This window comes from Galeopterus variegatus, unplaced genomic scaffold (assembly GCF_000696425.1).
Source record: "Galeopterus variegatus unplaced genomic scaffold, G_variegatus-3.0.2 Scaffold1120, whole genome shotgun sequence".
NCBI classification, from domain to species: domain Eukaryota; kingdom Metazoa; phylum Chordata; class Mammalia; order Dermoptera; family Cynocephalidae; genus Galeopterus; species Galeopterus variegatus.
In genome coordinates this window covers 80,586-96,483 of record NW_007727231.1, presented here as the reverse complement: position 1 = coordinate 96,483, position 15,898 = coordinate 80,586, and the positions used below count along the sequence as shown (strand labels likewise).

The following is a 15,898-nucleotide window of genomic DNA, read 5'->3' as shown; positions in this document are numbered from 1 at the left end:
GTTTCTGCAACTGTAAAATGAGAACACTACTACCTGCCTTATAAGGTTTAAATGAGAGGCCCTCATTATGAGCCTTAGATGTACTGAGTGCCCTAGCACCCTCAGGCAATGGCTTCTTGGGGCATAAATTCCTCAGCCCTCAAGAGACCTGGTCCCCATAGGTGTGGCTTTTATGGGACTGGTCCAGCCACCACCAGAAGTGTGGACCAGTGGGCAAAGCAAAACTGGGCAGGTGATCAAGTCTGCCTCTGACCACGCACACTTGTCTTTACAAACGTTTACAAAATTGTAGTCTATTGCTGGAAGAAAAACCAAGATTGTCTACACTCTTACCTGTTGCGTAATCCCTCTACCACATCCTGCTAGACTACCACCCAAGCTCTTGTTAGAAATTTTCATTGATGGGGAGCTTGCCAGTTTACAAGGTGAAACATTTCATCTTGGGCTGTCCTAGTTGTTTTAAGTTCTAACAGGCTGTACTTTCAGCCACTCAAGCCTTTTCCCCTAGAGCCCTCATTGCTCCCCTGATTAACTTGGAGAGAGAATAGGCAGAAGTGAGGGGACAGGAGGATGAGGGGATCATGTTAAAGCCTTTAGAATGCCCTTCACTAAGGCTTCATAAACATCTGTCAATCTGAACCGCTCCAAATGCAGGGAAGTTGCCCACCAAGGCAGTGTGTTTCAGGTGAAGATTAAGTAAAGCATCTTGGTGTCCCAGAAACCTCCAGAGAGCATGCCCCTGGGTGTCCAGTTCTTTTTTGTTCGTTTTTTTGGTGGCTGGCCAGTGCAGGGATCGAACCCTGCACCTTGGTGTTATCAGCACCACGTTCTAACCAACTGAACTAACCAGCCAGCCCTGGATGTCCAGTTCTGAGGCATATACCACACTGAGCAGGAAGATTCTGTGGGAAAGAGGGTCTGTTCTAGAAGACAACCATAAGAATACTCTCTGATCCGGGATTTGGAGAAATCATGTAAGGAGAAAGGGAGCCATGGAGAAAGTTCTCTCGATGGAGAACTTTGTTCCTGGAGTAACAGGACCTACTGAGGCAGGAGGAGGGGATGAGGGGCACCTAGTTATATCCCAAAGGACTCTTCAGCATGGGTGGGCCAAGGAGCTGAGCAGCAAGCCACCTCCAGAAGGCAGAAGCATCTGCTGCTCTTTCATCTTGATTTCCCACTCAGGCAGTGGCTCTTCCCCAAACCCTGACAAAAACTCTCCCACACTCAGCTCTTGGAAACTATGTGAGACTGTTTACCCTTTGCAACCGGTGGGTTCTGGGACAGGACATAGTGCCTAAAGCAGGACATGTCTCTTTTTTATCTTTATGTTTTAGGGAACTGCATTCTTATGCTAACCTCCAGTTTATTTGATTTTTATTGGGGTTTCACAGTATGAAGCAAATTCTAACTCACACAGATAAGGAGTTGCAACTGCTACTAGTTTGAATAGCTCATCTTGCAAGATAGTCTATTCTTTGCACAGAGAAAACAAAAGCAGCTTTACTGTAAGGTCTGCACAAAAATGAGTTAAGCTGGTAGCATAAATTATTTTCATGCCTCTGAAATGTTAAAAATTTTGTATACTACATATGTAAATATGTATTTTATTGCAGTTTTTAAAACATATATTTCAACTTTTTTTTTACTTCGGAGGTTATTGTTTAAATTGAGATATAATTCACATACCAGAAAATGCACCCTTTTAAAGTGTACAGTTCAGTGATTTTTAGCATATTCACAAAGTTGTGCAACCAGACATGTTTTTTGGGGAGAGACAAAATGACATTCTCAGAGGGAGCTAGCTGTTCACATGGCTAGCATGCTGCTGCAGTAGAACTCAACCAAGACACAGCTTGGGACAGTAGAAAAGGCCCTGGGCTAAGAGCCGGAAGACCCACGTTCCACTTCCAGTGCTGTGAAGCCAGTTACAAGCTCTGTGATACCTACATCTCAGTTTCCTTATCAGTAAAACGAGGGAGTTACACAAAATGCTCCCATTTTCTTTTCAGTTCTACTCTGAGCTTCCCATCTATACCTTGAAAGTTTAGTTCTGCCTGGGCCAAAATAAAAGGTGAATCTCAGTGCTCAATGGTGTGGATTCTTGTTTGAGGCCTGGGAGATAGGACCTCCAGGGGAAGAAAAGCAGAGGGGTAACATGTGCTCAGGGTTTTCTCTCGCCTAATTTCCCAAGGAGACAAGCTCATGTCCTATCTCCTGTTCACTCTCTGGGTCACCCCGTGGCCCCTCTCACCCAGCACCCTAGTTTCCTGAACTCTCTGCAAATCCCCCATCAGGGTTGCTACTTCAGTCTGGCTCTATCAGACAGGATGGCCAGGACTGTTCCAGTTCCAGCAGCTAGGATCTGCTCTTTAGTGGACATCTCTGGCTGGAGCCACTGGTGGCACAGCTCCCACAGGTGGCTTAAGAGCCTCTCTGGCTCAGCTCTCTCCTGCAGTGGAGGAGTCTAATGCACTGAGGACAGTTTCAGGACCAGGGTCATAGTTATGCAGGTTGGATTCCAAACCCCTGGTGGCTTCTTTTATAAGGAGGCCTTCCAGCTGTGGGGCAATAGGTACCGCCAAAGAGGGTACCCAAGTTTGTAGCCATCTTATGGTTCAGGAGACAGCCTCATTCCAGCTGGGACTGGCCCTGGGAATATCACACCCTGTCTCTCTGTAGCATGTGGTTAGGCGTCTGGGTTTGTCAATTTCTGGTTGTTTTTCCCTGGAAAAAGAAACAGTGCCGGTGAGCAGGAAAATCTGGTTACATGCAGTCAGCTGAAACATTATCTTAGGCCCTTGTCTGGTGTCCACTAGAGACTTCAGCCCACTGTCCTGTGCCCTTCCCAAAAGTCTACAACCAATTAACTCCAAGTCATTATTTAGCTGTCGGCTCTCCTCAGAAGAAAACGGGCTCGCCGACCTCCCCGGCTAGGTGAATTCCTCTCACACCTTCTCACAGCAAAGCGTACCTCTCCGTGGCACTTAGCACAGCTGCAATTTCACACTTATTTGTGATGAACGCTTCTCCCTTTCTGAATGTGAACTCAGGAGGCAAGAGATCTCTCCACAAAGCTACCATCACGTCACCCAAACCAGAAACTCTGAAGTCATCGCCGACTCCCTGCTCTCACTTACCCCACCGCACTGTCACTTCTCCCTCCTCAGTCTGTCTAGAAATCACCGTCCCTTGCTCATTCCCGTGACCCTGTTCCAGCTCCTCATCTCTCACCAGTGCTGTTCCAGCAGCCTCCTGAGTGTCTGTCGTCTCCGGGCTAGGCCCAGTCTGATCGTTTGCCTGCAGAGTTATCTTCATCATGCAGATCACATCAAGATCCTGTCTCTGCCTTCCTGCCCCGCCACTGTGTCAGGAGCCCATCACCGGGGGCCAGACGGCAGCCGAGCACGCCTCCTCCGCTGGGCCCGAGTCTTGCGAGGCAGGAGGGGACGGTTTCCCCAGGGTCACCCAGGGACATCGGACAAGAATCCGATAGGGGTAAGTCCCTGCCGCGGAGCAGGAGGAACCTGGCAGGTCCCTCCGAGCATCTGCACCTGCAGATAAAGCGGACCGAGGATGAGGGGCGGGGCCTCAACAGGAAGTGCTCTGGACGTTCCCCTCTGATTGGGCAACCCGTCCGAGGAAACCTCGCCTCCCATTGCCTGTCCCAGCTGTCAGTGTGAAGAGGGGGGGGCAGGACAGCCGCTGCGCCCTCTGGGAAATGTAGTTCTCGCCGGCTCTTCCCCGCTTGGCCCTGGAGGCGGTGTGCTGCTGCTCTTTTGGGACGGTTGAGCCTGGAGCAAACGGGCTGCCCTGGAGGAGGTTCGTTTATTAAGCTCGTTCAATCATATGTCAAATATTTATTGAATATCTGCTACACACCAGGCACTATTAGGTGCTGGAGGTACTCTGGTGAACCCAGATGACGTGCCTGCTCTCGTTAGAAAGCCCAGTCTAGAGGGGGAAACGCATGAATCAAATAATTACACAGACAGATGTAAAACTGCAACTGTAGCTCCTAAGAAGAAAAATTAAGCAGGAATGTCGCGATTGGAAGTGACTAGGGAAGGATCTACTTTGCGTAGTTAGGTCTCTTGACAGGACAGGCATTGATGGCTGCAATGATTCCCCACAGAGATATACCTCACAGCATCTCCCTTGACCCTTGCATACTTGGAGGTAGACTGTGACTATCCTCTTGGCATTTGGTTAGTCAGATTCCATCATTTTCTGGAGTTAATACAGCTTATAGGAAGCTGAGTGATTTAACAGCACACCTTCAATGCACCTTCCATCCTGCCTCCTCCTACTTCCCAATATACCCTACAATCCAGCCCCATTTCCTGATGTGTAAAATGTAATAAATAATGGTGAAATAACCAAGGGAAAATGCTTACTTAGCACAGGATGGCCTGATACATAACCAAGCTCTTGATTAGTGTTAGCCATGTTTACAACCATTCTAATCACCTCTCTGAAACTCTGCTCTGACTTACCTGTTTTTTGTTTTTTGGGGTTTTGTTTGTTTGTTTTGTTTTGTTTTAAAAAAAAAGATGACCTGTAAGGGGATCTTAACTCTTAACTTGGTGTTGTCAGCACCACGATCAGCCAGTGAGCGAACCGGCCATCCCTATATAGGATCCGAACCATCCGCCTTGGTGTTATCAGCACCACACTCTCCCGAGTGAACCATGGGCCAGCCCCTGGTTTTTGGGGTTTTTTTTTGGAGGCTGGCGGGTACAGGGATTCCAGCCCTTGACCGTGGTGTTATAACACCTCACTCTAAACCACTGAGTAACTGGCCAGCCCTTACCTGTTATTTTTAACCCATGCAGCCATCTTCTGTCCTTCTTTTAAGAGTATCCCAAGTGTCCCTTGCAGCATCACCTCTTCCTTCACACTTAATCCCTGTGATTTTAATGGGGTCTACCTCAACCTCAGCTCCAGAAGAGCACATGAGAAGCAAGCTTGGCCAATCAGTCCACCGTCTACTCTGTTTTTATGTATCTGACCTTTTTTTTAGATTCCACATATGAGTGAAATCATGCAGTATTTTTCTTTGTTTCTGGCTTATTTCACTTAGCATAATGTCCACCAAGTTTATCCATGTTGTTGCAAATGGTAAGATCTCCTTTTCAAAGGCTGGATAATATCCATTGTACATGTATATAACACAATGTCTTTATCCATTTATCTGTTGATGGACACTTAGGTGGTTTTCATATCTTGACTATTGCGAATAATGTTGCAGTGAACATAGAAGCACAGTATCTCTGAGATGTTGATTTCATTCTCTTGGGTATATACCCAGAAGAGGGATTGCTAGGTCATATGTTAGTCATATTTTAAATTTTTTGAGAAACCTCCATATTGTTTTCTATAGTGGCTGTACCAATTTACATTCCCACCAACATTGCGCAAGGGTTCCCTTTTCTCCACACACTCGCCAACACTCATCTCTTGTCTTTTTGGTAATAGCCATTCTAACAAGTATGAGGTGATATCTCATTGTAATTTTGATCTGCATTTCCCTCATAATTAGTGATGTTGAGCACCTTTTCATACATCTGTTGGCCATTTTCATCTTTTCATTGGAAAAATGCCCATTCAGGTCCTCTATCCATTTTTGAAGTGGTTTTTCATTTTTTTGTTTGTTTGTTTGTTTCTGCTATTGAATTGTGTGATATTTTGGTTATTAACCCTTTATCAGATACATGGCTTGCAAAATATTTTCTCCCAGTCCATAGGCTGCCATTTTATTTTGTTGATGGTTTCCTTTGCTTTGATGTAGCTTTATAGTTTGATGTTTTGGTTTTTGTTTTTGTTTTGCTTTTGTTGCCTGAGCTTTTGGTGTGATATTCAAAATATCATTGCCAAGGCCAATAGCTTTTCTTCTGTGTTTTCTTCTAGGAGTCTTAGAGTTTCAGATTTTACTTTTAGCTCTTTAATCCATTTTGAGTTGACTTTTGTAGATGGTGTAAGGTAAGGGTACAATTTCATTCTTTTGCATGTGTATATCTGGGTTTCCCAACACCGTTTATTTAAGATACTATCCTTTTCTCATGTATTTTTGGTGCCCTTGTTGGAAATTAGTTGACCATATATGCTGGGGTTTATTTCTGGGCTCTCTATTCTGTTCCATTGGTCCTTATGTAGGTTTTCATGCCAGTGCCATATTGTTTTAATTACTATAGCTTTGTAATACAATTTCAAATCAGGAAGTGTAATGCCTCCAACTTTTTTTTTCCTTCTCAAAACTACTTTGGCTATTCAAGGTCCTCTGTGGTTCCACAGGAATTTTAGAATGTTTCTTTCTATTTCTGTGAAATATACCAAAAGAATTCTGATAGGGATTGCATTGAATCTGTATATTGCTTTGAGTAGTATGGACATTTTAACAATTTTAATTCTTCCAACCATGAACACAGGATATCTTTCCATTTATTTGTGTCTTCTTCAATTTCTTTCATCAATGTTTTACAATTTTCAGTGTATAGATCTTTCACTTCTGAATTAGTCCGTTTCTGCCACTTATAACAAAATACCTGAAAATGGGTAATTTATAAAGAAATAAAGTTTATTTCTTACAGTTTTGGGGGCTTGGAAGTCCAAAGACTGGGGAAAACATCTGGTGAGGGCCTTTTTCTTGGCAGTGACACTCCATAGCAATGCAGAGTATCACATGGCAAAAATGGGCTAAGAAAAAGAGAGCTAACATCCTTTCTTACTCTCCTGATACAGCGATCAGAACTAAACCCCTGACCATTCATTAAACCATCTATGGATTAATCCATTCATGAGTGTAGTCTTCACAATCTAATAACCTCTTAAATGTCCCACTTTCAATGACCACAATAGGATTTCCCAGCCTCTTAACACTGTTACAATGGAGATTGTTTCCAGTATATGTATTGGAACTTTTGGGGGACACATTTAACCCATAGCAACTTCCTTGGTTAAATTTATTCCTAGGTATTTTATTCTTTTTGATATCATCATAAATGGGATTGTTTTCTTGATTTTTCTATTCAGATAAGTCATTATTAGTGGTAAAAAATGCAATTAATTTTTGTATGCTTATTTTGTATCCTGCAACTTCAGTGAATTTGTTTATTAGTTCTAACGGTTTTTTGGTGGAGTCTTTTGGATTTTCTATATATATAGAATCATGTCATCTGCAAACAAGGATGTTTTTACTTCTTCCTTTCAGAATTGGGTGCCCTTTATTTCTTTCTCTTGTCTGATTTCTCTTGTGAGTACTTCCAGTACTATGTTTAATAGAAGTAGTGAGAGTGGGCATCCTTGCCTTGTATCAGATCTTACAGGAAACATTTTAATTTTCCCTCATTGATGTTAACTATAGGCTTTTCATAAGTGGCTCTTATCATATTGAGGAAATTTCCTTATAAACCTATTTTGTTGAGAGTTTTTATTGTGAAAGGATGTTAAACTTTGTGTCAATTGGTTTTTCTGCATCTGTTAAGATAATCATGCAGTTTTTATCTTTCATTCTGTTAATATGGTGTATCACATTGATTGATTTCCACAACCAAGCTTGTGTCATCTCAGGTATAAATCCCACTTGGTCATGGTGTAGAATGTTTTTGATGTATTGTTGAATTTGGTTTGCTAGTATTTTTATTGAAGATTTTTGTGTCTATGTTTATCAGAGATATAAGCCTATAGTTTTCTTTTCTTGTGTGTCCTTGTCTGACCTTGGCATCAGGGTGATGCTGGCCTTATGAGTTTGGAAGTATTCCCTCTACTTCTGTTTTTTAAATGAATTTAAGAAGAATTGGTATTAATTATTCTTTGAATGTTTGGTATAATTCACCCATGAAGTCATCTGGTCCTGGGCTTTTCCTTGTTGGGAGGTTTTTGATTACTACTTCAATCTCCACATTTGTTATTGTTCTGCTCAGGCTTTCAATTCTTTCTTAATTCAGCTTTGGTAGGTTATATGTTCATAGGAATTTATCCATTTCCTCTAGGTTATCCAATTTGTTAGCATATAATGGTTCATAATAGTCCCTTACAATTCTTTTTATTTCTTAGGAATTTATTGTGATGTCTCCTCTTTTATCTTTTATTTTATTTATTTGAGTATTTTCTCTTTTTCATTAGTCTACCTAAGGGTTTGTCAATTTTGTTTAATTTTTCAAAATTAAAATGTTTTGTTATTTTTTTCTATACTTTTTCTGTTTTTTACTTGATCTATTTCTGCTCTGATCTTTATTATTTCATTTCTTCTGCTAATTTTGGGTTTAGTTTGTTCTTTTTCTAGTTCATCAAGGTGTAAAGTTAGGTTGTTTATTTGCGATCTTTCTTCATTTTTGATGTAGGCATTTATCACTATATACTTCCCTCTTAGTACTTCTTCTGATGCATACCATAAGTTTTGGTAAGTTGTGTTTTCATTTGTCTTGAGATAGTTTTTAAATTCTGTTCTCATTTCCTCTTCAACCCAGTGGTTGTTCGAGTGTGTTATTTAGTTTTCAGATATTTGTGAAGTTTCCTGTTTTCTCACTGTTATTGGTTTCTAGTTTCATTCCATTGTGGTAGGAAAAGGTCCTTGGTATGATTTTGATCTTCTTGAATTTGTTTTCTTTTGTGAACTAACATGTGATATATCCCAGAGAATTTTGTGTGTGTGCTTGAAAAGAATGTGTATTCTTCTATTGGGTGAAAAGTTCTGTATATGTCTTTTAAGTCCATTTGGTCTATAATGTTGTTCAGGTCCACTGTTTCTCATTGATTTTCTCCTTACCTGTTCTATTCATCATTGAAAATGGAGTATTAAAGTCCCCTAGTATTATTGTATTGCTGTCAATTTCTCCTTTCAAATCTGTCAATATCTGCTTTGTGTACTTAGATGCTCTGATGTTGGATGCATACGTATTTAAAATTGTCATATCTTCTGCTGAATTGACCCTTTTATTGTTATGTAATGACATTCTTTTTCTTTAGAGACAGTTTTGACTTAGTCTACTTTGTCTGATATAAATAAAAGGTTGCCATTTGCACAGAATATTTTTCCATCCCTTTACTTCCAGACTCTTTGTGTCCTTGAATCTAAAGTGAGTGTCTTGTAGACAGCTTACAGTTGGATATTTTTTTAAAAATCCATTCAGCCAGTCTGTATCTTCTTATTGAAGAGTTTAGTCTATTTACATTTAAGGTAATTATTGATAAGGAAGGATTTACTATTCCCGTTTTGTTAACGATTTTCTGTTTGTCTTGTTATTTTGTCCCTCTTTCACTGGTTTCTTTTCTGTTTCATTGTTTTTTGTATGGGTAGTATATTAGTCCATTTTGTGTTGCTATAACAGAAATATTTGAAACTGGATGATTTATAAAGAAAATTAAATTTATTCCTTACAGTTTCTGAGGCTGGAAGTCCAAAGTCCATCTGGTGGTGGTGACAGTGACCCAGGGGTCTCACATTGCAAAATGGCAGAAGCAGAGAGAGCAGAGAGAGAGAGAAAGACAGACTCTCCTCTTGTTTTAAAGCCCTCAGAACCATGCCCCTGTGGAGTATACATAAAGCAAATGTATTTCACAGGGCCTGGTTTTCCAAAGCCTTGCAGTTTCCAGTTTGGCCTAGCTTCTTAAAAGTACATATAAAATATTGACCTTGCAGGGGACAGGAAATTTTCCCCAGGCTAGTCTCTGTTGTAAGATAAAAAACTGTAGCACAGCAAGGTTGCTGGCTCAAAGAACAGACAGGTTACTGACTGATATGTAAAGATGCTGGGAAATTGCTGTAAGAAGAGAATGTTTGCTAAAATCAAGCTTTTGTTGGCGGATCAACTTAATGTCTTGAAAATTGCATTATGGAATGTCACATTGCTTTTCTTACTGAATGTTACCAGCTTCTATTGTTAAACTTGGTAAACTATACTTAGCAAAAACCCCACCTATGTTCTCTTCCTGTAACTTCCTGGTCTGGAGAATAAATGCGGGAAGAGAGCCCCAATTCGTGGTTAATTTCCCAAATGGAAGGAATGCCTTGCTCTTGAGGGTTCTGGGAGATTAACCCCTTTTCAGGGCTTCTCACTGCTCAGAATAGATGGGCTTTGAGTAATCTTTGGTGGCTGCGTCACCCAGGGGAAAAGGGGTGACAAATCCATGGGAGGCAAAGCAACATGCCCCAACCACCATTTTCAATCCATTCACTACTGCGTGGTCCTACAATCTAATCACCTCTTCAAGGCTCCACCTTTCAATTACCATAATATTCTTAACAGTCACAGTGGGGACTAAGTTTCTAATACATAAAACTTGGGAGACAATTCAAGCCTCAGTGAGTCTTGGGGGTACATAATTCAATCCACTACAGATAGGTTTTTATTTTTTTCTCTTTATCTTTGTGTAACTTCTGTAGGTATTTTCTTTTTAGTTACCAAGGGGCTTACATAAAAATATCTATAGTTATAAGTCTGTTTTAAGCTGACAACAACTTAACTTCCCTTGCATGCAAGAACTCTACTTTTACTTTTCCTCTCCCCACTTTATATGTTCCTGATGTCACAATTAACATCTGTTTAGATTATGTACCCATTAATATAATTCAGTTACAGTTGTTTTTAAAATGCTTTTGACTTTTAACTATTATGGTAGAATTGAAATTGATTTACTCACCACTGTTATGTAATACAATATTCTGTTTTTGTCTATATATTTACCTTTGCCAGTGAGTTTCATACTCTGTGCTCTCATGTTTGTGTTTAGCATCCTTTCGTTCCAACTTGAAGAACTCTCTTTAGCATTTCTTGTAAGGCAGATCTAGTGGTGATAAACTCCCTAAGCTTTTGTTTGTCTGAAAAAATCTTTATCTCCCCTTTATTTTTGGAAGATGTATTTGATGGGTATAGGATTCTTGGTTGGCAGTTTTTTTCTTTCACCACTTTGTATATATCATCCCACTCTCTTCTGGCCTTCAAGGTTTCTGCTGAAAAATCTGCTGATAGTCTTATGGAGGATACTCTGTACATAAGAAGTGGCTTTTCTCCTACTGCTTTCAAAATTCTCTCTGTCTTTAACTTTTGACAATTTGATTATAATGTGTCTTGGTGTGGCTTTCTTTGGTTTCATCTTATTTGGTACCTCTTGGACTTCCTGGATCTGGATTTCTATTTTCTTCCCTAAATTTGAAAAGTTTTCAGCCATTATTTGTTTGAATAAGCTTTTCTGTCCTTTTCTCTCTTTTTTTTTTTCTTCTGAAAACCCAATAATGCATATACTGGTCTGCCTGGTGGTGTCCCATTAGCCCTTTAAGCTTATCTTCACTCCTTTTCATTCTTTTTTACTTTTGCTCTTCTGACTGGATGATTTCCAATGACCTGCCTTAAAGTTTGTAGATCCTTTCTTATGCTTGATCTAGTCTGCTGTTGAACCCCTCTACTGAATTTTTTAGTTTAGTTATTATATTCTTCAGCTCTATTATTCCTGTTTGGTACATTTTTATATTTTCTATCTCTTTGTTTAAATTCTCAGTTTGAGGGCCGGCCCATGCCTCACTCGGGAGAGTGTGGTGCTGAGAACACCAAAGCCCTGGGTTCGGATCCTATATAGGGATGGCCGGTTAGCTCACTGGTTGAGCATGGTGCTGACAATACCAAGCCAAGGGTTAAGATCCCCTTACTGGTCATCTTTAAAAAAAAATTCTCAGTTTGTTCATGCATTGCTCTCCTAACCTAAGTGGGCATATTTATGGCCATTATTTTTAATTCTCTACTGGAAATTCACTTATCTCTATTTCTTTAGAGTTAGTTTCTAGAGATTGAGCTTGTTCTTTTGTTTGGAACATATTCCATTTCTTCATTTTCTTTGAATCTCTGTGTTGGATTCTGTGCATTAGATAAGACAATCCCCTCTCCCAGTCTTGAGAACTGGCTTTGTGCAGGAGATGAACCTCACCAATCAGCCCAATCAAAAATTATAGGTGCCTCTCAAACTTGTGTGTTTATGCAAACTGCTACCTTTATTCTTAGTAGCCCCAAGAGATTAGGATCCACCAAGTGCCATCAGTGCCCCAAGTCAGGTGAGTTAGAGGCCAGTCCCTTGAGATACAGCTGGAATAGTTGGGGATGTTAGATGTGTGTTCCAGTTCCTTCCATCCTCAGGGAGAAGCTGGGAGCTGGAGCTCATCTCCCACTTGATCGACATTAAGCTTGGGAGAGAATCTATGAGAAATGCCTGCATTCTCTTTCAGACTGTATACTCTTTCATCCCATTGCTTTGCTCTTTGTTGCCCCAGGGGCCTAGGAAATGCTGGCTTCCAACTGCTCTCAGAGACAGGTCAGATAGTTGGAGAGGTGGCTCCATCTCTAGTGTGAGCCAGTGGGAGGAATTGTGGAAAGTGACTGCACCACCATTCAGGCTCCCAGAGGACTACTTATTGCATGCCCTGCCAGCTCCCAGATGCAGACTAATGAAAGGCCCAACCCACAGGCAGCAGCTGGGAAAGTTGGGATGTTAAGGTGTACAGTCAAACCCCTTCCAGGGAGAAACTAGGAGCTGGGTGTTTCTGCCTGCTTGCTTTGCACTGAGCTGGGGAAAATAGCTGCTAGAAGTGGTCATGCACCCATTTAAAATCACCTCTTTTGTTCTCTGTGGTCCATAGAACATGTGAATGTAGAATCCTGTCAATTCCCAGAACCAGACGAATTATGAGCTAGTCCTTTGGGTGGAAGCTGTAAAAGTTGGAGTGCCTGATGTGTGGACAAACTCCTCCCAGGGAGAAGCTGGAGGCCTGGCTTTATTTCTGGATGGTGAGGAGAGTAGGTGGTGGGAGAAGGCCAGTGAAGTGTTCACATGCCTGTTCAGGATCCATGAGTTCTATTGTTTGCCCGCCCTGTTGGTTCCCAGATGCAAGCTAGTTAGAAGCCCTATCCCCAGGTAGCAGCCGGGAAAGTGTGTAGACAAATTCCTTTAATGGAGAAACTGGGAACTGGACATTTTTGCCTGCTTGCAAAAATGGACCCTGGGGATAGCCATGGGAGTGGTCACAGATGTATTTAAAACAACCTTTTTATCTCTGGTCTCAGGAGACTCACAAAGTTGAACTCTGTTCACTCCCAGTAAAGGTGACTTAGAAGCCAAACCCTTAAGTGGGAACTATAAAAGTTGGAGAGCTATATGTGTGGCCCACACCCTTCACTCCTCAGGAAGCTAGGATTTGGGGATTTTCTCCCAATTGTAAGATGGTGTGCCTAGGTTTGGGTTTGTGGTGTGTGTGTGTCTTGGCTTTTCCTTTCCCGTTTTCCAGTTGTTGTATTTTGGTTTTGGTTTTTTACAGCTAGTTGGTGTTCCTTTGCCATTTTGATGTGGACATTTTCTCAGTTGCCCAGTGTGTAGGAATCTCTCAACTAGTTTCTGGATTTCTCTCAGAGAGAATTGATCCATATGTAGATGTTTTACTTGGTGCATCCATGGAAGGAGGGAAAGTCAGGAGCTTACTATTATGTCATCCTGCTGATGTCCAATCAGTCAAATGAAACTTATAACAGATATGTAGACCTGGTGGCCAAGTACCTTTTGTTTCATGGTATTCAAGGTATCAGCAGTTTCCCCTCTTGGAATTTCCTGAGCAGTCTATCCTTTAGGTGTAACATCATTCTGCCCACCCTGGGTGTTTGTTCCTCTCCCACTGAGGAGATCTTCTAGGATGGGAACAGCACAGGCAATGATATTATCGGGCTGGCTAACTTCTAAACCCACTGTTTTCTTGCATGCAGTGATAAGAGTTACTTTAATCACTACTACTTTCCTTCTAGAAGGTTCAGGGCACTCATGTAGACCCAAACTGCTCAAATCTCCTCTACTATACTAGCTCAACACAATTCTATTTGAAACACAAACATCACTCTTACTTCCTTTCTTTCAAACATGGATATAGCAATTGTGCATCTTTGCTAATTTAGTCCATTCAATTCTATAGCAAAATTTATCTTTATCCTTGGGAAATTTCTTAAAAGTTTTTTTCTCAACTCCTTACAGTTTCTCTGAGTCTGTTCTGTTACACCGCCTGCATATTTATAACTGACATCACCAATGACTATTCCCCTTTTTCCTCTGTAAGTCTTTCAGCTGCAACAAGCAGTATAAAAGTGACATAGCCATAGAAGTTTCTTTTGTTCACTGCATAATTTTAAGCACTACATCTGCCTGGTTCCTGCCCTCATACAGACAATTAAATCATTAATTACAAGCATGGTAATTGCTATAAGGGGGGTAAAACAAAAGACGTAGGGATGGAGGGGGATGTTCTAGGTAAAAGAAAAAGTATGTGCACAGTTCTTAAGGAAGTAAGGAGTGTGGTATATATGATGAACTGAAAGTGCAATTTTAGGAGGAGAGAAAGAGAAGAAAGAAGAGAACAGCTGGAGTTGAAGCTAACAGGGAAGTGATGGGTTGGAAACACTGAAAATTTTAGATGTTATCCTAAGGACAATGGGAAGCCAGTGGAAGATGTTAAGTTCGATGGTGACACGATCAGATCTGTGAGCTGTGATGGCAGAGAACAAGAGTAACGTGAGAGATATCAGCAGGCTATTTTACTCAGTCTGGGTGAGTACTGTTGTATAAGGGTGGGGACAGTGAAGATAGAGAAAAACAGGTTTGGGTAAAATTTTTGAAGTAGAATCCACAGGACTGGATGATTAGATGAGAAGATGTCTTAGCCTATTCCGACTGCTATAACAAATTACCATACACGGGGTAGCTTATAAACAACAGAAATTTATCTCTCAAAGTTCTAAAGGCTGGGAAGACCAAGATCAAGGAACTGGTAGATTCAGTGTCTGCTGAGGGCTGCTTCATGGATGCCACCTTCTTGCTAGGTCCTCTAATGATGGAAAGTGCTAGCTAGCTCTCAAAAGTCTCCTTTTTGATTTTTGGTGGCTTGCCGGTTCAGGGATCGAACCCTGGACCTTGGTGTTATCAGCACCACCCTCTAATTGAGGGGATAGGGGAGAGGGGAGCCCATCTGCAGTCTCTTTTATAAGAGCACTAATCCCAGTCATTAGGGTTTTACCTTCATAACCTAATCACCGCCTAAAGGCTCCACCTCCTAATAACATCTCCTTGATGGTTAGGATTTAGACATATGAATTAGGGTGGGACGCAAACATTCAAACCATAGCAAAAGGGGAGAATAAAGGAATGTCTGCTGATAGCATGAACAATTGTGTGGAGGCAACACCACACTGGAGGCAAACAGATGAGGGGCTGAAAGCATAAGTCCAGTTCTGGACATGCGTTTTGATGCCTAAGAGATATCCAAAGCACAAGCTCTGGTAGGGACTTGAATATAGAAATATGGGGTGTGGGGGAGAGAAAAAATCTGTGTGAGACATAAAGTCAGGTCTTTGTAGCCATGGAAGTGGGAAAGCTCACTTGGGGAGACCATTTACCCAAGGTGAGCTGAGGATACACTCCAGCTAACCAGAAGCACGTTAGAATTTGGCTGCAGAGCAACCCCAAAAGCCTAAAGGGAGACTGGTGCTGTTTAGAGAGAGAAGATACTCTAACTAGAATGAGTGAGAAGCACAAAGCACCCCTTTCAGCAAGCCAGAGACACACATGCAGAACGCGCCGTAACTTCGCACTGCCAATAATGGGGACAGAGCCGGAAGGTGGCATGGGGCTCCCCTGTCCCAGCGCGGTCAGTGCCTAGAATCACTGGATGGAGATTTGGGTTTGTCCTGGACAGTCACACCCGCGTTGTCCTCCTGCTGGTGTGAAGCCATAGTTCTGAAGAGCCCCTTGGCAAATGCTCACACCCGCTGCCAGGTTTAAGAGGAGACTGCCTAGCAGTCTACGATGGATTGGGGACAGACGCCTGGCCAAACTCTGCCACGGGATCCCCACTGCTCGCCAGCCCCCCCCCCCCCCC

General features: G+C 41.7%; 1 protein-coding gene and 1 non-coding gene across 2 annotated transcripts in view; one reads left to right on the top strand and one right to left on the bottom strand.

Moving 5' to 3' along the window:
* Positions 1 to 778: 778 nt before the first annotated feature.
* TRNAI-GAU lies at positions 779 to 852 on the bottom strand. Its single transcript has one exon. It is a non-coding gene; the product is annotated as a tRNA-Ile (tRNA).
* A 2,910-nt stretch (positions 853 to 3,762) lies between these two features.
* NAA60 (N(alpha)-acetyltransferase 60, NatF catalytic subunit) overlaps positions 3,763 to 15,898 on the top strand; it is a 53,429-nt gene continuing 41,293 nt past the window's right edge. Inside the window, exon 1 of the mRNA XM_008574943.1 lies at positions 3,763 to 3,822. The gene's annotated coding sequence lies outside the window, so the exon portion shown is untranslated. The remainder of the gene's footprint in view (positions 3,823 to 15,898) is intronic.